General features: G+C 46.4%; 1 long non-coding RNA gene across 1 annotated transcript; it reads left to right on the top strand.

Annotated features, from left to right (window-relative positions):
- The first annotated feature begins 17,221 nt into the window (after window positions 1-17,221).
- Window positions 17,222-21,895, top strand: LOC134407981 (uncharacterized). The gene is made up of 4 exons (XR_010026070.1): window positions 17,222-17,292; window positions 18,060-18,142; window positions 20,479-20,520; window positions 21,814-21,895. It is a non-coding gene; the product is annotated as an uncharacterized LOC134407981 (long non-coding RNA).
- The last annotated feature ends 1,170 nt before the right edge of the window (window positions 21,896-23,065 follow it).

The raw sequence follows: 23,065 nt of genomic DNA, 5'->3' as shown, positions 1-23,065 counted from the left end.
GTTACTATAATTTCAGTAGCCCTTCGGGAAACTGCATTTCCCAGGGACTACTTGTACCTGACATGCTGAATAGCATCACGTCGTGGGGCTTGTGGAGGAGAGAAGAGAAGAGCATCAGGGCATCACCTCTCCATCATGCCTGGGTCCAGCTCCAGCTGAGAGCCCCCTCCCTCCTGTTACCAACTGCCGCTGCTGAGGCCATCAGAGAAGGGAAGGAAGCAGCAGTCAGGCCTCCCTCCATCCTGCCTTGATCTATATGAGGCTATTAGAGGGAGAGAGAAAGGAAGCAGCTCCTGAACTTTGCAACTAAGAATCTAGTGCCTGAATTTACTTTTTTCCTCCTCCCTCCCCATCCCCTTTCCTTTTGTGTGATATTATTATTATTATTATTATTATTATTATTATTATTATTATTATTATTATTATTATTTTGTAAGCCTGTGGGCAGGGACTGACTTAAGAAATATTTTTGTAAGCTGCCTTGAGAGCCTTTTTTTGGCTAAAGAGCGGGATAAAAAATGCTTCAATCAATCAATAAATGAGAGATCTGGTGACTGCATTCAAATGAATTCAGCTTTGCTTGGAATTAGGCAGACCTCTTGTCCACTCTCTTGGGGAAATGTTCAGGTGAAACCAGAAAGTATTCTCCCATTCCCAGAGCTCATTAGCAGTAATGGTTCTATTCCATCCATATCCTTTTATATCAAAGCTTTATATCAGTAGATCCATCATGCCTGGGTACACCTCCAGCTGACAGCACCCCTCCCTCTGTCAACTGACTGTCACTGATGAGAATTTCAGAGGGAGAGGAAACAGAAATCCTTCTGCTGTGTCCATCAGCTGCTGGACATGGCAACTAAGAAACTAGTGCCTGAATTCACTTTTTCCTTCTCCTCCCTCCCAATTCCCTTTCCTTTTGTGTCGTGTCTTTTGTAAGCTTGCAAGCAGGGACCATCTCTTCTCATTTCTAATCTTTGTAAATATCCTTTGGAGCCTTTTGACTGAAGGGCAGGATGAAAAATGCTATAAATAAATAACTAAATTTCAAATTATATACTTTCTTCCATTCATCCAAAGGGCCCTAGCACTTTTGAAATAAGATGACAAACTGCATTAATGACAGCTTCATTAAGGGCTTCTCTAAACGAGCAATTTATTACACGCTTGTGATTGGCCACTCACAGAAATTTTCAGGTTGATTTCATGACATCGTCAACAACCAGGATACTATGGTATGGTTAATTAAAACAACAACAACCAGGATATCTTCCGCTGAATCCTCCAGAAACCCTGGGATAAAAAGAACCACTTTTAATGTGATAGTAGCCTGGAAACAGCAGTATCTTCTGCCACTAGATGGAGCTGTCTCAATAGAACTCAATGAAACTGAATAGAGGGGAAGTATTCAATTCAAAGTCCTTGTTGCCCCTCTCCTCCTGTGTAATTCAGCCCATAACAATCACTTCAAAGAACTAGGAAGCACAAAAGCCCCAGGTAAACAGCATGATTTCCCTTAATGTACAGATGCTCAATGTCCCTAAAAATATGCTTTGCTGTTCAGGTCCTTCTTCTCCTAAAGTGGAAACTGGAGGCCTTGCCTGGCTTGCTATGATGATCCCAGCGGCGATACTGGCATTTGCTGGAATCCAGCTTTACTTCTTTCTTTGTGAGTAAGACATTGGAAGCTAACAGCCCTGGACTCCTGAATTCTGTTCCCACCTACAGGGCAGGGGTGGCAAGTAATCACCTGAGCAGGGTGTATTGGGACTCCAGCTTAAGGACAGGGGTGTCCCCAGAGCCTTTAAATCAGTCTCTTCCATTAGATCAGGGGTGCACAACCCTTTTGGCCCTGAAAAGAGGGCTAACAGTGATCTTGGAAGCCAGCAAATGGTGTTCCCCATGCTGTAGTCCAACAACATCTGGATAGCCACACATTTCCCCATCCCAGCTATAAACCTTTTGGGGACTGACATTTGTGTCTGCGTCAAAACTGCTGATGTGCTTTTTGTGTCCTAAAGACAAAAAACTTATTTTTTAAAAAAAAAATTATAAAAACATGTTTTGGTTGATGTTCATCTGATCTCTCAGCCAGATTGTATTATCCGCCCAGGGAGCTTCGGCTATTGGGTGGTATAAATAAATGAATGAATAAATCTCTATCAGACTCCCCCAACCTGTTCACCTCCAGATGTGTTGGATTATAACTCCTATCATACACAGCCACCATGTAGGCCACCAAGTTGGGGTGGGCTAATGTAGACTTGTGGGGTACCTCAGGGCTCAGTCCCGGGCCCAGTGCTCTTCAACATTTTTATTAATGATTTGGATGAGGAGGTGCAGGGAACGCTTATCAGATTTGCAGATGACACAAAATTGGGTGGGATAGCTAATACCCTGGAAGACAGAAACAAACTTCAAAGTGATCTTGATAGGCTGGAGTGCTGGGCTGAAAACAACAGAATGAAATTTAATAGGGATAAATGTCAAGTTCTACATTTAGGAAATGGAAACCAAATGCACAGTTACAAGATGGGGGATACTTGGCTCAGCAATACTACAAACAAGAAGGATCTTGGAATTGTAGATTGCAAGCTGAATATGAGCCAACAGTGTGATATGGCTGCAAGAAAGGCCAATGCTATTTTGGGCTGCATTAATAGAAGTATAGCTTCGAAATCACGTGAGGTACTGGTTCCTCTCTATTCGGCCCTGGTTAGGCCTCATCTAGAGTATTGCGTCCAGTTCTGGGCTCCACAATTCAAGAAGGACGCAGACAAGCTGGAGTGTGTTCAGAGGAGGGCAACCAGGATGATCAGGGGTCTGGAAACAAAGCCCTATGAAGAGAGACTGAAAGAACTGGGCATGTTTAGCCTGGAGAAGAGAAGATTGAGGGGAGACATAAGAGCACTCTTCAAATACTTAAAAGGTTGACACACAGAGGAGGGCCAGGATCTCTTCTCGATCCTCCCAGAGTGCAGGACACGGAATAAGGGGCTCAAGTTAAAGGAAATCAGATTCCGGCTGGACATCAGGAAAAATTTCCTGACTGTTAGAGCAGTACGACAATGGAATCAGTTACCTAGGGAGGTGGTGGGCTCTCCCACACTAGAGGCCTTCAAGAGGCAGCTGGACAACCATCTCTCAGGGATGCTTTAGGGTGGATTCCTGCATGGAGCAGGGGGTTGGACTCAATGGCCTTGTAGGCCCCTTCCAACTCTGCTATTCTATGATTCTATGATTCTATGAAACCAGCTCACCCAATGGCCATGCTGGCTGGAGCAGTGGGGGAGGGGGAGGGAATAGGACTTCTGGGAGAATCTGAAACGCACAGCTGGAAAGCACCAGGTTGTGGGAGGCTTTTCTATAATGTTAAGATTTGATTCCCCGACTTCGCTCTCTCCCCCAGGGGCCCGTCGCCGGACTGCCGAATCTTCTGCTCCAGTCATATCCACAGCTTCGCTCTATGAGAATATTCCCCCTTCTGGACAAATGCAGCCTGGGGTGAGGGACTCAAATTGTTTCCAATTTGAGTTATTTAACATTTATTTTCAGCACTGGTGCCGAATTCGCTGCTCTTAAGAATGAATAAGTGATCCAAGGCCCCTACCCCAGAGAATTCATTGTCTAGTTCAGATGGGTAAAACAAGGGTGTGTGGAAAGGACTAAGGATGGACAAATAAGCAATGAGGGTGGTGGGACAGAGGGTGGTGGGACAGCTCACTGTATTGATGTCTACCAAAGAGCCCCTTGGGTGCTTTGGGATCATGAAGTTGGACAGGCTAAGTTGACCAAAAACTCTATCACGCTAATTGTGATAAACTCCTGCTTCTGATATAGATCCACATTACTCCCTAGCGCATCTGTCTGGCAACTGAATAGTTTTATCTAGCCTTATTCTCCTTAATCCCCCTTTTTTAAATATGCTGACTGGTTCTGATCACTTTGGGTTTTTCATATGTAAGTTTACAGTCATTATGCAGGTGGGTCCAGCCACTAGGTAATTTTCTCATTTGTTGGCTAGACCACTTACATCATATATTGAAGCTATTGCTTGTTTTTAAGGATACTTTCAAAGGTTTTATTAATTTCTCTGTTTCTGGGATGTAGAACACCTACCTTTTTCTTCTTTCTCCAGGCCTGGGCTAAAAAAAAGCATTCTTAGTAATAGGACTTAGAAACTCCCCAACAAGCTGGATAGACTAGGGTGGGTCAGGAGGTTTACCCTGACTGGTGGCAGCCTATCAGAAATTCTATTCCTGGGGAACCTTTGTCAAAAAGGGCTCCACCATGAAACAAGTTACCCATCCACCCATCCACCCTGGACTTGTAATACTGAGATAAATAGAATTTCCTGCACTATCACACTGTCTGGCCTCCAAGATCCAGCAGTTGTGGGTGATACTGGTTATAACTAATGGATGACCTTCAGCACTTTTTGTGTTTGACCCAGGTGAATCCAGAAAGCTCCTGTGCTGTCAACCATATATATGAGGTGAGTGGAAACCACTCCTGCTTAAGAATGTTTGGAACCTCCAATGGGGTTCAAAATACTCAACCATATTATTAACATGGCTTCCAATTTGTTTCCAGCCACAATTGAAAATGCTGGCCTTAACCATGTCCCGGACAGTTTAGGGTAGCCTCCTAAAACCTGGCACCCTCCAGATGGGTTGGACTACATATCCCATGGCCCACAACCACCATGACTGATGGGCATACTGAGTGGGGACGATGGAAGGCACCAGGTTGGGGGAGGCCGGTGTCAGACCTGATAAAGCATCTTCTCCCTCGTGTTCCTGTCCAACAGTTTAAGGTCATTTTCTGAAGCCCTTTTCTGGATGCTCCAGTCTGTGGCAACACAGATGGCTATTGGCTACCATAGACAGTGCCCTTTCTGGGGTGGCACCCTGAAGTTAGAACACTCTCTGGTAAAAGAAGCTGACCTAAAACCATTGGTGTTGTTATTCAGGTGCCTGGTGAAGTGCTGAACCTGAGATGAAATTAGGACTGTTATTGTACTTTGATGAGATTTCAATGTTTCCTCAAAACTGACTTAGAAACAAAGTATTTTATTTCTCATGGAAGGCAGCTGAAAATACTCCTCTGACCTCTTGTATTACTCTTCCAAAACAAGTATTATCAGAAGTGAGAGATCCAGGATGTCTACATCTACTTATCTCTGGGGAAAGCATAGGAGCTCAACCCTTTTTTAAACATCTGGTTACCTTGGTGTGCCCTGTGCTATGCAGAATCCTACATTTCATGCAAAGCAAACCTAGATCCTTCAACCTGTATATATTTTGCAGATTTCTAACATTTACATACATCAGTGGTTTTAACCATGTTTCCATGGTGCCCAGGAATGCAAATCAAAATCAAAATGGACGTGACTTCTTTGTTTTGTTTTCACATGATGTATGTTCGCTATCTCTTCAGACCCTGCAGAAATGAGGCTGTGTATGAAGAGGTGAAGAGATAATAGACAAACCACCAAAGTCCACTCCTGAATCCTCTCCATCACCCGCAAGCCACCAACTTGCTCTCCCCTTTCCAATGAAATGTGTTCCTTTCAGCCTCCATTGAGTGATTGTAAAGACGAAGACATCCTCCCTCAAGGACATGCTCTGCTTCTTCCTTTGAAGCCAATTCTCCTGGAAATCCTAACTCCTCTTCCAAACAAGTAAGCTGTCAAGATAAACCCAAGGCACGATAACAAAGACTCGTAGACCCCAAGACAGCTGCATGAGAATCTGTTGCTCTCCCTGCTATGACCATAAAACTATTCATGGACTTGTGACTAGTGTGACCAACAGACCAATGATTGATTCTATGGAGAAGTCTTCCATTTTCTGGCAAGGAGGAAAGGAACTGTTGAGTTCAGGTTCTCTTTTGTCAGTTTTAATTTTAAAGCCAGCTTCTCTGTGAGCTGTCTATCTTTTCTACGTGATAGGACTAATGCAACCTTGAATTAAACAAGCAGTAAACCAGATAACTCTTTGCCAAGGGACTACCTACCTATGCAAAACTAGTGCCTAGATCCTTTCTTGAATATATAAAAACATAAGAAGAGTCCTGCTGGATCAGATGAAGAGTCCATTTAGCCCAGCCTTCCTCAACCTGGGGCGCTCCAGATGTGTTGGACTGCACCTCCCAGAATGCCCCAGCCTGGGGCATACTGGGAGTTGTAGTCCAACACATCTGGAGTGCCCCAGGTTGAGGAAGGCTGGGCTAGCCTAACATTTGTTCACAGAATGGCCAATAAGCCACTTGCAGGAGGAAACGCACAGGCAGGACATGAGTGCAACACCACCCTCCTGTCCATGTTTCCCAGCAACTTCCTCTGATACTGTCTAAGCCATGGTGAGTGCAGCATGTCATGCAAACCAGGTCAATATATATAATAGGGTGAGTTGGATCCCTGAGAAACAAGGAGCTACCAGCATGCTTGGGGAAATCTTAAGATTTTAAGAAATATGAAAAAATATTAATTTTTTTAAAAAAAAACTCTAAGGAAGAGGGACACAAACAAGGAGTGAGTAGTACCCTGGAATACTGCGTGTCAATTGGAAAAAAAACCTTGAAAACAGGGTCAGGGCAAATGGAATGGAGTTCCTTAAGCTGGCTGGAATCCAATTCGAGATTTTTATGGCTGTTTTATCAATCCCTGTGCCGTTCGTTGTTTTGCACTGTTCTGTATTTTATTTAATTTTGAAATGGTTGTATTGACATGTTGATCTTTTAACTGGTTGTAATCCCCCCAGAGAAAATTAGTGACTGGTTGGATTAAAGACATAATAAATAGATAAATAATAAACCCTGAACAGAAGTATTCGTGTTAGAAGTTGAGGATACACTGCAACATTTTGTTGCAGGTTACACGTGTTCCCTCTTTTAGTGAACTCAGTTGGCTGAGTGCCTATCAGTTTGGAAGCGAAACGGGGCAGTGGTTTCTGCATGTTCAAGGTACAAAAATACATCATCTTGCGAACTAAAGGGAAAGTGCCTGACGGCAATCTGTGAAGTTATCGGATGTTGATAGCAGTTATGTCTATAGAGGGAGACAAGGGAATGTTAGCAGACATCAGTTAAGTCTATGACTCAGAGCAACATGTGCACGGCCCAGAACTGCTCTGAATCATACAATTAGAAATGACAGCAAACATCAAATGAGAACTAGAGGACAGAGGAAGAGAAGAAATAATCCTTCTCGAATGCAATAGTTTAGAATAAGTACCCTGGAAGGCAATCATTTTGGGGAAATGGAGTGGTAGAGCAAATGCTTTGCATGTGGAACGTTCCGGGTTCGATTCTCGGCATCTCCAGGGAAGGCTGGGAAAACCCCTGCCTGAAACCCTGAAGAGCTGCTGCCAGTCAGTGCTGACAACGCTGGGCTAGATGGACCTGCGGCCTGACTCATTATAAGGCAGATTCCTATGTTGCTATCTTTAGAACTTTAACTTTTCCAGCTGTACTCCCTCTCCACTCTATGGTTATTTTAAAAAAGTTTAGGGTTGGGACTGTTTTTGTTTCCCACGCCTCCTTAGAGGTTTGTTTTACATATACATATATCATTTTTCTTCTAATCTTAATGTTTCCCCAAGCATGCTGATAGCTTCTTTTTGTTTCTCAGGGGTCCTATTTCGAATCCCATCTAGCCTTTTATATATATGTGTGTGTGTGCTTTGTATAACACACTGCACTCACCATGGATTATTTAACCCAGACTGAAGCATGGTGTGTACTGAGCACCATTTTGAATATGCGCCCACCTCAGGGGTTGTGTTGTGTCACACAAACCTGGCCATTGGGGGTTATTTGGGGGTTAAACAACCTTTGCATTACCCTAGAACAAACTGGTGGCTATGCGAGGGTTGTTTAACCCTTGAACAACTCCTGATGGCTAGGTTTATGTGACACCATGGCGACCACAAACCATGACTCATCGTGGGTTAAATAACCCATGGTGGGCCCAGCGTGGAGAGCCCAGTGGCCCTCCAATTACTCAGTGTTTCTTGGTCCTCTTCAGCCCTCATTACTTGAGAGTGTTAGCAGAACTCAGGCTACATGTCACTGAACCTGGAGCTAAAGAGTTAATATGTACCTGAACAAGGTGAGAGGGGGTTGCTGGGATTTTTTTCCCCTTTCCTGTCTCCTCCCCTCTACTTCCTTCTTCTTGTTGTTCCCTGACTCATGGGTTGCTGACCACATGGCTGAACTGAGCCATCCTACCCTAGGATGGAAAGTTGCTTATTCCTAAAGTAAAGTTTCTTTTGTTGACACACGTGGCTACTCACAGGGAGCTGATTCAGATGACAAGAGAGAGTTCGCTATTAGGGGGAGTGAGGATACACAGGAGTTCGTGGCTTTCTGGAGGCTGATCAAGAAATTGCAAGCTTCTTTGCACATGCCTGCTCTATATCATTCACAAGGGTATTTTGAAGAAACCTCATACCTTCTTGCAGATATCGCAGTTTACATGCATCCAAAATGAAGCCTCTCTGTAGTGCCCTTTGCCAGGATACAGGTCTGGCTCAAAGGGCTCAAGTGACAGGAAGCCAGATTCCAGCTGGACATCAGGAAAAAACAGGACTTGTTAGAGCAGTAGGACAATGGAATCAATGACCTAGGGAGGCCGTGGGCTCTCCAACATTAGAGGCCTTCAAGATGTAACTGGGCAACCACCTGTCAGGTAGGCTTTAAGGTGGATTCTTGCAGAGCAGGGTGTTGAATTTGATGACCTTGTTGGCCCCTTCCAACTCTACTATTGTATGAAATCCCCCGCCCCTCAGCCCCGGTTGCCATTTTGATATCATCAATGTCCTCATAGCTGTGTTCTTTCCCCATTGAAGAAGAGGCACAATTTGAGAAATTATCTTTACATTTTTAATTACACCAACTGGTAGCTATTTGGGAGGGGGGGGATACACATTGCAATCTTAAGAGGTAGTTCCTTAATATTGATGTTGCTAGAAACAGGAACTGACTATACACTGGAATATATTTTATACATGTCAGCAGGGGAATACAGACACTTGTTCTGAGTACATAACTGTTCCATTTAAGCACACTGAAAACAAGAGACGTTGGGCCTGCTGTTGGTTGAATTTTAAGTTCACAGTGAAAATGGGTAAAAGAGAATCTGATTCGAAACATTCCTTCCTTCTCTGCCAAGGGCTTTAAGGCTTCCTCGAAAACTCAGCCTTTGGTCTGTTGGTCTCTTATGGATGTGTTAGACTGGTGCTTGGCTGTGACAATGGGCTGGATGAGGGCTAAAAAGCTGGAACTCAATCCAGATAAGACCAGAGTGCTCTTAGTGGGTGGTTCTTCTGACTGGATGAAGGGTGCTCAACCTCTTCTGGATGGGGTTGCACTCCCCCTGAAGGAACAGGTTTGTAGCTTGGGGGTTCTCTTAGAACCATCTCTGTCACTTGAGGCCCTCGGTGGCACAGAATGCCTTCTACCAGCTTTGGTTGGTGGCCCAGCTACACCCCTATCTGGACAGGGATAACCCAGCTTCAGTTGTCTATGCTCTGGATATTCCTCCAGGAGGTGGGGTTAAATCCTAAACCCTGCCCCCTGGAGGAACCTAAGGACTCCCCACAGGGCAGATTGGGGTGCCTCTCAAGCCAGGTCCAGCCGGTGAGCTTGAGATCCAGCACCTCTACTGCAATGCCTGTGTCACCATCTCCTGGTTCAAGGACGGTAATTCTGTCCCAGATAAACAGCACTTTCTGACCAGAAGCAATCCTTTGTTCTACAATGGTCTATACATGTCCAGCCAGCGGCCCTGCTAGCGGTAAAACAACTGAGGCACGTGATTAATCCATGTTTACTTATGCTGATTACTCTTTTCTTCCTGCTTCTGCTGTGTGTGCGGGGGGGGGGGGGGGAGCGAGGAGGTTGTCCGTGATTTCTAATGCGGATTGAGCCCCAAATTACAGGGGCTGGGGCTCAATCCTGTCTGGAGGCTGCAAGCCCCCTGTTCCCTAATCCTTGATATATGAAGGCTGCTTATGGTGGCCCCTCAGTGAGGAAGCAAAGGCATTCTGCTTAGATCACGGGTTCCCTCACCTTTATTAATATGCAATGCATTCCAAAATTGGTCAGTGCATAGCAACTATGCACAAAGCTGTTACACCCCTGTGTCACTACCCCTCTGCCTTGATTCTACCTCCTTCCTCTTCTTGATGGGCCTAACCCTGCTGAGTTGAATGAAGCGGGAAGCACAGAGCTGAACTTGGATTCTTATTTGACACCCCAACGTAGTTTTGGTGACTTTTGAATCATCGCAAGCAGAACATTCAGAGGAAGAGAGCAGCCTCAGTGTGCACGTAGAGACCAGGAAAAATCCAGGGAAATATACCTACCAGGCTGAAAATAGCCTCACTTTCCTCACTATCTCAGCATCCGTCCATGTGATGTCGACAGACCAAGGTGGCCACAACAGCTGTCAACCCATCCCACTTTCATCTCTGGTTCATGCTGGGAGTTGTAGTCTCACGTATCTGGAGGGCACGTTGACGAAAGAGGGTTCAGACCATGTCCTTTTAAACCTGTGCTTTTTCCTAAATATCTACTGTCTCCCCTTCATCTAGGAGTATGACGAGCTAGATGCTGCTGCTGTCTTTATTGCCAGCATCATGAAGTTCCTAAAAATATGTGATTTTTCTAGTTCCTATTCCAGCTCCCACTCAGATGAGAAAAGACAACACCATTCTTTGGATCATTATTGGGTGCTCGGCTGGGACACTGGTATTGATTGGAACCCTGCTTTTCTCCTTTCTCTGTGAGTAACGCATTGGAAGTTAACCACCCCAGATTCATGTGTCCTGCCACCAACTATGAGGCAGGGATAGCAACTAATAACTAGAGCAGGAAGATGATGGGGAACCAGGACTAATGGGTTCTATCCCCAATTAAGGAAGGTAATATGCCTGAAGGCATCTATTAGTTGTTTCAAATGGTAAATCTGATCTTGCCTGCCTTGTGTTGTTGGATATTAAAGACTGTCTTATTAACAGCAAATAGTTCTCTGACTATGAAGTATGAATCTGGTACGTTCACATTGGAAAGTGAACCAAACAAATTTCTCACCTATCCCAAGCTTTGAGGAAGAGAAGATAAAATGTGCTCACTCCCCTCATTTGCTGGTGAGAAGAATCTCAAGTAGGTGGTTGCACTGGGCAGGGAAAATGCTGTGCCTGAGTCCTTTGGGGGCTTCTGTAAGTTGGAACAGAGAGCCCTGGGCTATGTGGACTTGTGGTCTGATCCAGTATCAGGCAGCTTCATAAGTTCAAGTGACTCCCTCCCTCCCTGCGACAGCCATAGAAAAATCCATGAATTTGTTGTCACCACTGAACTAATGCCTAAAACCTTTCTTGGGCATATAAAACGGAAGTACATTCACTTCCTGTTGCTAAGAATATCAATACCCAAGGAAGAATTTCTTAACTCTGTGCTGCTGTTAAGTGATTAAAAAGACATCATGAGTTTCACTGATTCAGTGTCTCTCATAGCTCCATCACACCAGGGTTATACTGTGCAATCACTGCGAATTGCATGCAAAGGACTCTGAAGTTTTCCAGTTTATAATCTGCTTTGACTGTGAAGCACTCCCATGCATCCTGCTTTAATTGTGCTTCTTAGCCAAAAGAAGCGTTGTATTTTAGTACCCCTTTAAGAGCGAATCTTTTGTTGTTCCCCCAGCGGCCACTGGGGGCTCAGGAGGAGGATGTAGGGCAGAGCAACCAGTAACCCATAAACGAGAGTAGTGTCGCTGAGCCTGCCTCCTCTCCCCAAGGTGCATCTGGGAGAAGCGCCTGTCAGCCACAGCGGGAGGGAGGGATTTTGAAAGAGCAAACCTACGTACCTAAGCTCTATTGAACTTCCAGAAAAAGGATTTAAAGGGGGGGGGGAATGCAAGGACACCTTTTCTTTGCCCTTTGATTCAGGCTGCAATCCTATTACCTGGGAGTAAGACCCATCAAACTCTTATGAGTAGACGTGTGTAAGATTTCACCATCTCAAACCTTCAAAGCTGAAGCCGAAGAAGAGTTCGATGGGTCTGACTCCCAGGTAACAGGATTGCAGCCTGAATCAAAGGGCAAAGAAAAGGTGTTCTTGCATCTCCCGCCCTTCTGTCGGGGATCCCAGCTGATAGGGCACAAATCGTGTCAAAAGAGCACTTGGGGCCTCTTTGAAAAGTTGGAGACCTGCATTCTTGGCAATTAAACAATCACACCCAGATGATGAGTTATCCCCAGGGCCGGTGCTACCATAGAGGCTACTCAGGCAGCTGCCTAGAGCGCCAAGCTAAGAGGGGCACCGGGCACAGTGCAGCACTCACGCGCGTTGGCTGTGAGCCGGCCCGGCCCGAGGATTCAGCTGGGCCTGGGCAGGTGAGATGGTGCCCAGCCGAAACGAAGCCAGGGACGCTGGGGTGGGGGTGGGGTGGCTCCATGTTCAGGCTTCCGGAACGCGTCCGGAATCGAGAGAGAGAGAGAATGTATGGGTGAATGGGGTGCATGGGGTCTTTAAGTGAATGCATGTGTTCATGCGTGTGTTTGTTTGGAGTGAGTGATGCTGAGTGTGTGTGTGTGTGTGTGTGTGTGTGAGTTGGGGGCAATGATTTGGAGGTGATATTCCTATTAAATAATGCATTTTAGACCCATAGACGTTCCTTTCCAATTTGTTTGCTATAATTGGCCTGACGTATTTCTTGCGCTTTAAAATAAATTTAGCAGTTTCAAGTTTTGTGCTTCTTATTTTTTTTCCAGGAAACATCTGTTCTTAAAAATCTAAGTTGGCATTTTTTTTGGTGGTGGTGGGGGAGTAGCTCACCTTGCCTAGGGCGCAAAATAGTCTGGCACCGGCCCTGGTTATCCCCTACCGCCCCCCCCCCCCCCCGCCCCAGTTAATTTTTCTTTCAGAATTCTGGTATGGGACAATGTTCTCTACCTCAGATGGTATTGCTGACGATGGTGTTGTAATGTGGTTTTATATTTCATTTTCTGCGCGTAGGGAAAGACACGTGTGTAGGTGTGTACACACGTGTGTAGGTGTGTACTACACGTGTGTAGGTGCTGTCAGTCTCATTCATGCCTGTAAGGCACTGGACATTATTGGGCTGGTTTTGAGGTCCAGCGCAGTCTCTTCCTTAACGGGGTGGGCCACGATGCCTTCAAGTGCATTGCGCAAAAGAGTTCCCAAGGGAAGGCCTATCTATGGTGGGGGGCGGAAGGGGGAAGTAAGCCGCGCTTCCCGATTCCCGGTTCTTTTGCAGCTCTTGCGTGGAAGGAGCGCGGAAGAGACCCCAGCCAGGGCGAAGCGACTTGAGCCTTGCCTCCAGCCGCCGTTCCATTTCGCCTGCTGCCGCCCCTTCGCCCTGCGCCAAGCATCTCCGAAAGCTGCCTGTCTCCCTCCGTCCGCCGTCGCCGCCGGGCGCTTCTGCCTTCCCCTCTCCATCGCGAGGCGCAGCGCAGTGCAGCCCGGGCGAAGGGACTTTGCCGCGTGGGCCCCTTTCACCTCTCCTGCCGCTGCGCTCCTTCCCTCCCCATTCTCGGCCAGCGCCTCAGCCGCGCGTTCTGGCGTGCGGCCGGCGCGCCGCTCCTCGGCCGGCTGGCTTTAGGGCGCGCAGGACCCGACGGGGCGGGCGAGGCAGGCCATGGTTTGCCTCCCTCCCTCGCTCCGTCGCGCCGCGCAGCCCCCGGGGAAGGCGGTTTGCGAGATTCATCAGTATCTCCTTCCGCTTCTTCGGCTTCGCTCGTCCTTCGTTCCTCCCTTCCCCATTCTCGGCCACCGCCAGCGGCCGCGCCTTCCCCAGATCTCTCCGGCCGGGTGGCTTCAGATCAGCTCGCCCCGAGGGAGCGGGCAGGGAGCTCCCTTGCCGCCAAGACCCCGCCTCACGCCGTGGAGTTGGAGAGCGGCTGGCGCAGCGACTGAGCGATCCCCGAGGCGAGGCGTCCCCGTGGCCGGCGCCTGCCATGGGGAGAGCAGAGGAGAAGCGTCTGCAGCGGTCCCCATCGGGCAGGAAGCGCTCCTGGCTAGCATCGCTCCTCGGAGGTAAGAAGGATCGGGACCCCGACAAGGAGGAAGGAGAGAGAAGGTGCGGCTGCGGGAGGGGGAGGAATTACGCCATGCCAAAGATTGGCTAGGTGGGTGGCAGGATTTCCCCGTCCCTGCACTGCCCCTATCTCCTTGGGCGTGTTTCCCCACACATTACGGGCAACCTGCCAGCCTGAGCCAATCAGTCTGATCCAAATTTGTCTTCAGCCCTCTGGCTTAAAGAGGTTGTGCACCTCTGCTTTGGGCCAAAGGTGGGCAGAAGACAGCCTGGGATGTGCTGATAGACTTCTCAGTGACCGAGAGTCAAACCTTCTTGCAGATCGACTCACAACTGTCTAACAATAGCCACAACTAAAACGTTAGGGGTGCTGCCCCATAAATTGGATTGCTGGAAAGGAACACAGTTGTTGAAAGGACTTGTGAGCTAGGTTTTGGGACTGATCACAAATTTCTGAGCTTGGACAAGGATCAGAGGCATCTTGGTCCACAATTTTAGTATGCATATGTCCACCTGCCTGAGCCAGGATTTCACTACTGGCTCCAGTAGTAGTAGTAGTAGTAGTAGTAGAATAAGAAGCTTTTAGTAGTAGTAGTAGTAGTAGTAGTAGCAGCAGCAGCAGCAGCAGATTGGAGGAGGAGGAGGAGGAGGAGGAGGAGGAGGAGGAGGAGGAGGAGGAGAAGAAGAAGAAGAAGAAGAAGAAGATGATCCCACAAGCCTGAAGTCTTCACTTGCTTTAGATGAAGTGTAGCTACCTATTTCAGGGAGGTTGAGTTGATTTTCACTTTTATGATGACATTCATTTGTTTATTTGTAGGATTTCTACTCCACCTTTGTAACAAATACTCAAGGCAGCTAATACAACATTGTTCAGTTACCTCCACTACTATCCTTGTGTTCAATAGTCCAGGCATACGGCTGAGGATTATGGGAGATGTAGCCCCACACATCTGGAGGGTGCAATGTTGAGGAAGGTTATATTAAACTCCCTTTGGTAGAATATAAAAGCCACAACAAGACTTGGGGCAGGGCTGGCTGTGCCATGAAGCAGAGTGAGGTGGTCGCCTCAGGTGGCAGATAGTCGGAGGTGGTAGCAAGGTGTTGGAGGAGAGCGCTGTGGGCTACAAGGCCTGCCCTGCACCTCCTAAGTTGCCCGTCTGCCTTCCAGTGTGGTGGAGGGTGCTGTCCCATTGTGAATGTCGAAGGAAGACTTAAGTGCCAATCTGGTTGGCTTTTGTGCGTGGAATGGAAAGAGGTGCCATCCTTCCTTTGCCTCAGGCAGCAAAAAATCCCTGGGCGGCCCGGGGCTTGGGGGGTATTTATTGATAACCCAAAAGCCCTTCAGAAAGCATAATCACACACACACACTGTGATAACTATTGTTTTTGCGTAGAATATTTGTTTTGCTGGAAGTGAATTTCTCTCCATTTTATCCACACTGCAGCCTCCATCCTCAGTTCTTGCTTCCTGCTGACCCGAGCCCAGAGTGGGAGCCCAGAAGAAGTCCCAGTCACCTGGGAACCACTGGATCCAATACAAGGAGAGAATGTGACCCTGACGCCAGGAGGAGGCATGGAAAACATTGTCTATTGCAGCTGGTACCGAGCGACGACAACTGATTTGGCAAAGCGGATCTTTGTCTATTACCTACCTCCCAGTCCTCTAGGGCAGGTTAATGGAGCTGCCTACACTGGGCGGGAGACAGCGGGCCCGGACTGCTCCCTTCACGTCAGGAATTTGACATCAGCTGACTCTGGAAACTACACAGTGACAAAAGTCGGAGCTGCAGTTATGATAGGACATGCAAACATAGTGGTCTCAGGTATGATTCCCCCCCCTCAGTATTTTAGGGGGGCTATTATTGACTTACATGTTTTGACTAAATCATTCATCCAGAGATGCATCCTCTGAACACTTCCAGGAATAAGCCACGTCCTAATGGCTGGGTCCACTCATGACAAACAAATGATGAGGAATTAGAAAAGAATAAAGTTTAGGTTTGTATGGGTGGAAGAGGGTTTAGCTACGTCCAGCTTCCTGTTTGGGCTCCTCCTGTGATTCCACACTCCCCAGAACATTGGAAAGTATGGAATAAAATTTAGAGACACATAAAGGGGGAGTTCCTAATTTTTATTATCACAAACATCTCCTTGAGGACTTGATCTCCTCTTCCACTGAAGCATTGTGGAGATAACCAGGCAGTGATTGGGAACACAATACTCACACCTTCCTTCTTTGGCCATCAACTAGGGACATATACTAACCCTCCCATATTGAACGTTTCACCTTTGAAGGGCTGTCTTCTTTCAGATCCTTCAGATCTCTCTGGGATGCCTCTAGGTATGTTCTTCAAGATACCTGGCTAGAGAGTCAACAGATGCTGGCTGAACCAGCAGTGTGTAAATGTTATTTCTTTATCCTTGGGAAAGTGGTTCCAATAGCTCAGGGTTAAGTTCAGAAGTCCTGGATCTATGGCTATGTCATGTCTCTTTCTCTCTGTGTGCATTGTGAGCATATACTAGGGAGAAGGACCTTTGTAAATTCAGAGGATGCACAGTCTATTAGTGTCAAATTTGCTGTATATTTTGCAAGAATTCTAAAAGTTTGTGTACACAGATACCCTGCTACCAAGACGAAAAAGACAGACAGTGACCCTAACATAAGAACACAAGGCAAGCTAGGCAGGATCTAACCCAAGGTCCATCTAATCCAGCATTCTGTTCACACAGTGGTAAACAAGCCAGCTGTGGGAAACCCCCAAGTAGGACGTGAATCCAATAGCACCCTCCCAGTCATGCCAGTTCAGGAGATCCTACAAAGCCAGCCCTGTGCGACAGCTTGGTACAGATCTCCTGTATCTGCTGCACTTTCTTAGGCTGGGCAACATTGCAGAGTGAGTCCACATTTATGGGCTGGTTCCTACTCCAAGAGCTTACCTGGAGCTGGACCTCAGTGCATGATGTGAGATGCTAGCAGAGATGGTTCAGACAGTGTCCTTTTAGTTCTGAGTTTTGTAAAAGATGTACTTTCCGCTCTTCATCCAGAAAGGTGACAGGCTTTATTAATGGCAATTGTTATTGGCAACATCATGAAGTTCCTAAAAATATGCTTCCTCATTCCAGGACCTGCTCAGTTGCGATACCACAATACAAGCATCACCTCTATTTTGGTCATTGGGTCCGTGGCTGTGATACTGGCATTGATTGGAACCCTGCTTTACTTCTTTCTTCGTGAGTAACACATTGGAAGCTAACATCCCCGGATTCCTGGGTTCTGCTATCAACTGCCAGTCCAGGTCCGGGCCCAATTCAAAGTGCTTGTATTACCATTTAAAGCCCTAAACGGCTTGGGGCCAGGTTATCTGAAGGAACGCCTCCTCCCATATGTACCTGCCCAGACCCTAAGGTCATCCTCAGGGGTCCTTCTCCATGAGCCCCTGCCAAAGGAAGTGAGGCAGGTGGCTACTAGAAGGAGGGCTTTCTCCGCTGTGGCACCCCGGTTGTGGAATGAGCTCCCAAACGAGGTTCACTTGGCACCTACATTATATGCTTTTAGATGCCAGGTGAAGACCTTTTTAATCTCCCAGCATTTTAACAGTCTGTAAATACATTTTAACTTGGTGTTTTAAATTTGTAATTTTGTATTGCTGCTGCTGTTTTTATCTGGTTGAGCTTTTATATTGTATTTTATATTATGGTTTTATACTGTTGTTTTATACTTTGATGGTTTTAATTTTTGTGAACCGCCCAGAGAGCTACGGTTATTGGGTGGTATAGAAATGTAATAAATAAATAAATAAATAAATAAACTATGGAGCAGGAATGCCGAGTAATAACTAGAGCAGGAAGATGATGGGGAACCACGACTCCTGGTTTTTACCCCAATTTAAGGGAGAAGTTGTGTCTGAAGGCTTCCCATTAGCTATTTCAAACTGTAAACTGAAGTGTGGTGTGGGCTGAATGTTGAGGTTTGACTCCCAGCCTTTTCCCTCGCTCAGGAGCCCGTCGTCGGAGGGAGAGGATGTCTACTCAGACCATAAACACACCTACGTTATATGAGAATCTTCCCCCGCCTGGACAGGTAAGGCCTTGGATTATAACTGCAAGCTGTTTCCACGGGTGCTTTAAAGTAGATCAAAAGGTGAAAGATCCCTGCCTCGGAGAAATGACAACCAGTGGCTCAAGAAGAGGGCAAGGGGTTGAAAAACGAGCAAAGTTGATGGGGAAAGCATTCGTGGCTCAGTGGTGGAGGACCTGCATTGCGTGAAGAAGGTCCCAGGTTCAATCTTCTGGGGAGGGCTAGGAAGGGATCCTGCCTGAAACCCTGGGGAGGGTCAGCCAGTCAGTAGCAACAATACTGGCCTGGATGGACCAAGGGTCTAACTCAGTATAAGGAAGTTGCCAATGACAGGAGTGAGCAGCGCATGTCAAACTTTTAAGGTAGAGTTATGTAACCTCCGGCCACATCCAGCCTGCCAGCTGTTTGGCAAGGTGCCACCCCTTCCGGATTCCCTCCACTTCTACCCAGTGATCAGAGACTAGAGCTACAGAAAGCAGCTGAGTCACTTACCATAAAATGTCTGACTGAGGAGTCATGGTCTAGAATTGAGCTGTATTATTATTATTATTATTATTATTATTATTATTATTGCACCATCAATGTACATGGTGCTGTACAGATTACACAGTAAATAGCAAGACCCTGCCGCATAGGCTTACAATCTAATAAAGTTGTAGTAAACAATAAGGAGGGAAAGAGAATGCAAACAGGCGCAGGGAAGTGTAAACAGGCACTGGGTAGGGTGAAGCTAAACAGTATAGAGTCAGAACAAACTCAATATTTAAAAGCTATTGGTGGGGAAATGTTCATACTGGGAGGAATTACATCTGGTCCTGCCCATTTTGCTTTGGCCCACCCCCTGTGCCTGTAGCCCCCCCCCCCCCGCACCTGTAGCCCCGCCCTCTGCTGTGGACAGGGCCAGTGCTACCATAGAGGCCACTCAGGTGGCCGCCTAGAGCGCCAAGTTAAGAGGGGCACCGGGCACAGCGCAGCAGTCATGCACATTGGCTGTGAGCCGGCCCTAGGATTCAGCTGGGTCTGGGCAGGCGAGATGGCGCCCCATGCTTGCCCAGCTGAAGTGAAGCCAGGGACGCTGGGGTGGGGTGGCTCAATGTTCAGACTTCAGGAACACACCCGGAAGAGAGAGAGAGAGAGAGAGAATGTGTGGGTGAATGGGGTGCATGGGGTCTTTGAGTGAATGCATGTGTTCATGTGTGTGTTTGTTTGGAGTGAGTGATGCTGAGTGTGTGTGCGCGCGCATGTGTGAGTTTCAGGGGGTGATTTGGAGGTGATATTCCTATTAAATAATGAATTTTAGACCCATAGATGTTCCTTTCCAATTTGTTTGCTATAATTGGCATGACGTATTTCTTGTACTTTAAAATAAATTTAGCAGTTTCAAGTTTTGTGCTTCTTATTTTTCCCAGGAAACACATGTTCTTAAAAATCAAAGTTGGCATTTTTGGGTGTGGGTGTGTGTGTGTGTGTGTGAGAGAGAGAGAGAGAGAGTGAAAGTAGCTCATCTTGCCTAGGGCGTAAAACAGCCTGGCCCTGGCCCTGGCTGAGGAAATGTTTTCAAAGCTGTGTTTTAATGTGATGTTTTAATGTTTTTAATATTGTATCTTAGTATTGGGGACCACTGAGCGATTTTACTACACTTGGCAAGATAGAAATGCCACAAATGAAATAAGTAACTAATCATAAATGAATCAATAATGCAGCCCCCGAGACCCTTCCCAAATTCGGATTTGGCCCCTAGCCAATAAAGATTCTCCACCGCCGTGTTACGATTTACTTTCCACATCATTCTGTCATCTAAGGAACTCCAGTGCGTGGCGGAGGATTCCAAAGCCTCTTTAAGGTGACAATCAGCTTGTTGAAGCTCACACTGTGAACAGAGCATGTGCCCTGGAACATGCGATACTTTTAGCATTTCCCTGCAGTTGCATAAGATTTAGAGGCAGATCAGTAGCTCTGGGCAGCTTGGGAAAATTCTCCCCTTGACTGATCTTGACAGAGTCTCAACTGAATGCCTATAACCCCCTCCCATATTCAACATCAGCCACTTATCTCTTTCCCTGTTTTTATTTTTACTTTCTTTTCTTTTCTTTTTTCCCCTGCTGAGCTATCCCCAACCTGGTAACACCCCCCCAATGTTTGGGAAATCAATTCCCATCATCCCCCACCAACATATTCAATGGTCAGAAATACTGGAATTAAGTAGTCCAAACGATGTGAAGGGTAGCAATTTGAGGAAGGCAGATCAACACTTCACCTGCTGCTGCTGCTGCTTCTACTGGGTAATAGCCAACAAATTACATTCAGAACCCTTCTTTGTATTTAAAATTTTAATCTAGATCAAGGCTGGAAATGCCTCTGCTGACAACAACATATACCAGGTAAGTAGAAGCCCATCATGCTTCCCCCTTCTCTCAGAAAGGGTGTCTGATCTGACTCCGAGGAAGCCAGGAATGGGATTAAAGATGAAAATCATCCCAGTGTGTGTTCCAGGGATGACAGAGCTCCTGCATCTTTGAGTTCAGAGTGGGGGAGAATTTAGCAGGTGCAGATTTTCTCCACACCCCTGCAGGACAAGCTGCACCTGCTGGAATCCCCTCCTCTACTCACCACTACAAAGGTACAAGGCCTCTGTCCTTTTTTATATATATCTGTGGTGCTTGCAGTCGAAGGACTCCTAGTACTACCAATCAAAGGCATTGCAGAACTATTCGATCCTTTCCTCTTTATTGGCTTTTTTTCCTAGTTAGAAAAAAGTCAGAAGAAGCAGTGGGAAAACACGGGAAGGATGCAGATGGAAGATAACTTGAATGAGGCAGGGCACGGTCATAATAAAAGCCTTTGTCTGGAAGACCTCATGGTGACTTTGTACCCCAGGCTGTGATGTTGACATTCTTTTGAAAGATAACTGTCTGACCAGGGGTGTCACTAGAAGGGGCAGGGGGTGGCAAGCCCCTCCCCAAGCAAGGAGCTCACTACCCCACTCACCACCACTACCCATTGCTGGACTCCTGTCATTACTGGAAGGAAAGGCACTTTACACCGATACAAGTGCATTCATATATGATCATAGAATCATAGAATAGCAGAGTTGGAAGGTGCCTACAAGGCCATCGAGTCCAACCCCCTGCTCAGTGCAGGAATCCACCTTAAAGCATCCCTGACAGATGGTTGTCCAGCTGCCTCTTGAAGGCCTCTAGTGTGGGAGAGCCCACAACCTCCCTAGGTAACTGATTACATTGTCGTACTGCTCTAACAGTCAGGAATTTTTTCCTGATGTCCAGCCGGAATCTGGCTTCCTTTCACTTGGGCCCGTTATTCCATGTCCTGCACTCTGGGAGGATCGAGAAGTACTAGTTGCAGTTCTGGAACATTTTTCAAGAGGCAAAGCATGTTGCATCCATCTATATGGAATGGGACTAAAGGATGTGCAATCATGTTCAGATTTACTTTCTCCACAAATGGCCATAGTCAGCATACTAACCAAAGTAGAGCAAAGGCACATCTAGTCACAACGACCAGTCACAGTGACCCGTCACTCCGGACTAGTCAGAAGCAATAAGCAGGCTACTTTTCTCTTCATCTCCGTAGCTCTTCTACAGTTCAGCTGCAGCTCTGGGGCTACATTTTCCAGTTGAAGCTTGCACTTGACGTATATTTATTTTTCTCTTCAGTCCCTGCAGCCAGAAAGCCAAAACGTATATGAAGAACTGATGAGGTAACAGGTGAACCCATTAACTACTAACCTCTCCTAACTCTAGCCCAGGCGTTGAGGGGTGATGGGTGAATCTATCAAGCTGGATTTTCCTGAAGCGCTCGTTTTTCCAATGCTAAGTTTGTTCTATCCTGGTTCCGCAGTGGATTGCATTGTTGTTGTAGTGGTGCTGGTTTCGTTGTTTTTAATTTTAGCCACATGGAATGTTCTATGGATTTTAATACGCAAATGCATACATATTTTGGAGGAGGTCCCCCCCCAATCGAATAAAGCATTTTTGTGCTCGTTTTTCAAATGCATTCCTTTTTTTAGCACATTTTTAAAAACATGTGCACTGTCGTCCACACTGTTTCAAATGCAGGCGTTTGCCAATTATTTATTGTATTTATTTCATTACATTTATATACCGCCCCACAGCCGAAGCTCTCTGGGCGGTTTGCAACAATTAAAAATAGTAAACATTAAAAGTATACAAAAATTTTAAAAACATAAAAACAGTATAAAAACAACAGTATCCGTTTAAAAGCAACAATTCTGGGGTCCATTAAAAACAAACTTAACGTTGTTAAATGCTGTTAAAACGCCTGGGAGAAGAGAAAAGTCTTGACCTGGCGCCGAAAAGAAAACAATAAAATTTGCCTATGCAATGTATAGACCTCAACAGCAGCAAAGTGTGTTTCAAATCATATGCAGGTTTGGACAGTGTGAATTTGGTGAGTTCACATTGAAAGGAGGACCAAACAAATTTCTCACACGTCCCGAGGTTTGCCTTAGAGAAAAGAAAAGAGATCTAAGGATCAATACTTTGGTTGGTCTGTGAAAATAATCTCAAGTAGGTGGTTGACCTGAGTGGGGAAAGTGTTTTGCCTGAATCCTCTGAGGGCTACTGACTGATAGTTGGAACAGAGAGCACTGGACTAGAATCATAGAATAGTAGAGTTGGAAGGGGCTTCTAAGGCCATCGAGTCCAACCCCCTGTTCAATGCAGGAATCCATTAAAGCATTCCTGACAGATGGCTGTCCAGCTGCCTCTTGAAGGCCTCTAGTGTGGGAGAGCCCAAAACCTCCCTAGGTAACTGGTTCCATTGTTGTACTGCTCTAACAGTCAGGAAGTTTTTCCTGATGTCCAGCCGGAATCTGGCTTCCTGTAACTTGAGCCCATTATTCCATGTCCTGCACTCTGGGAGGATCGGGAAGAGATCCTGGCCCTC

The sequence above is a fragment of the Elgaria multicarinata genome, chromosome 13 (assembly GCF_023053635.1).
Source record: "Elgaria multicarinata webbii isolate HBS135686 ecotype San Diego chromosome 13, rElgMul1.1.pri, whole genome shotgun sequence".
NCBI classification, from domain to species: domain Eukaryota; kingdom Metazoa; phylum Chordata; class Lepidosauria; order Squamata; family Anguidae; genus Elgaria; species Elgaria multicarinata.
Note: the sequence above shows the minus strand (reverse complement) of the source record. Positions and strands in the feature narration are given on the sequence as shown.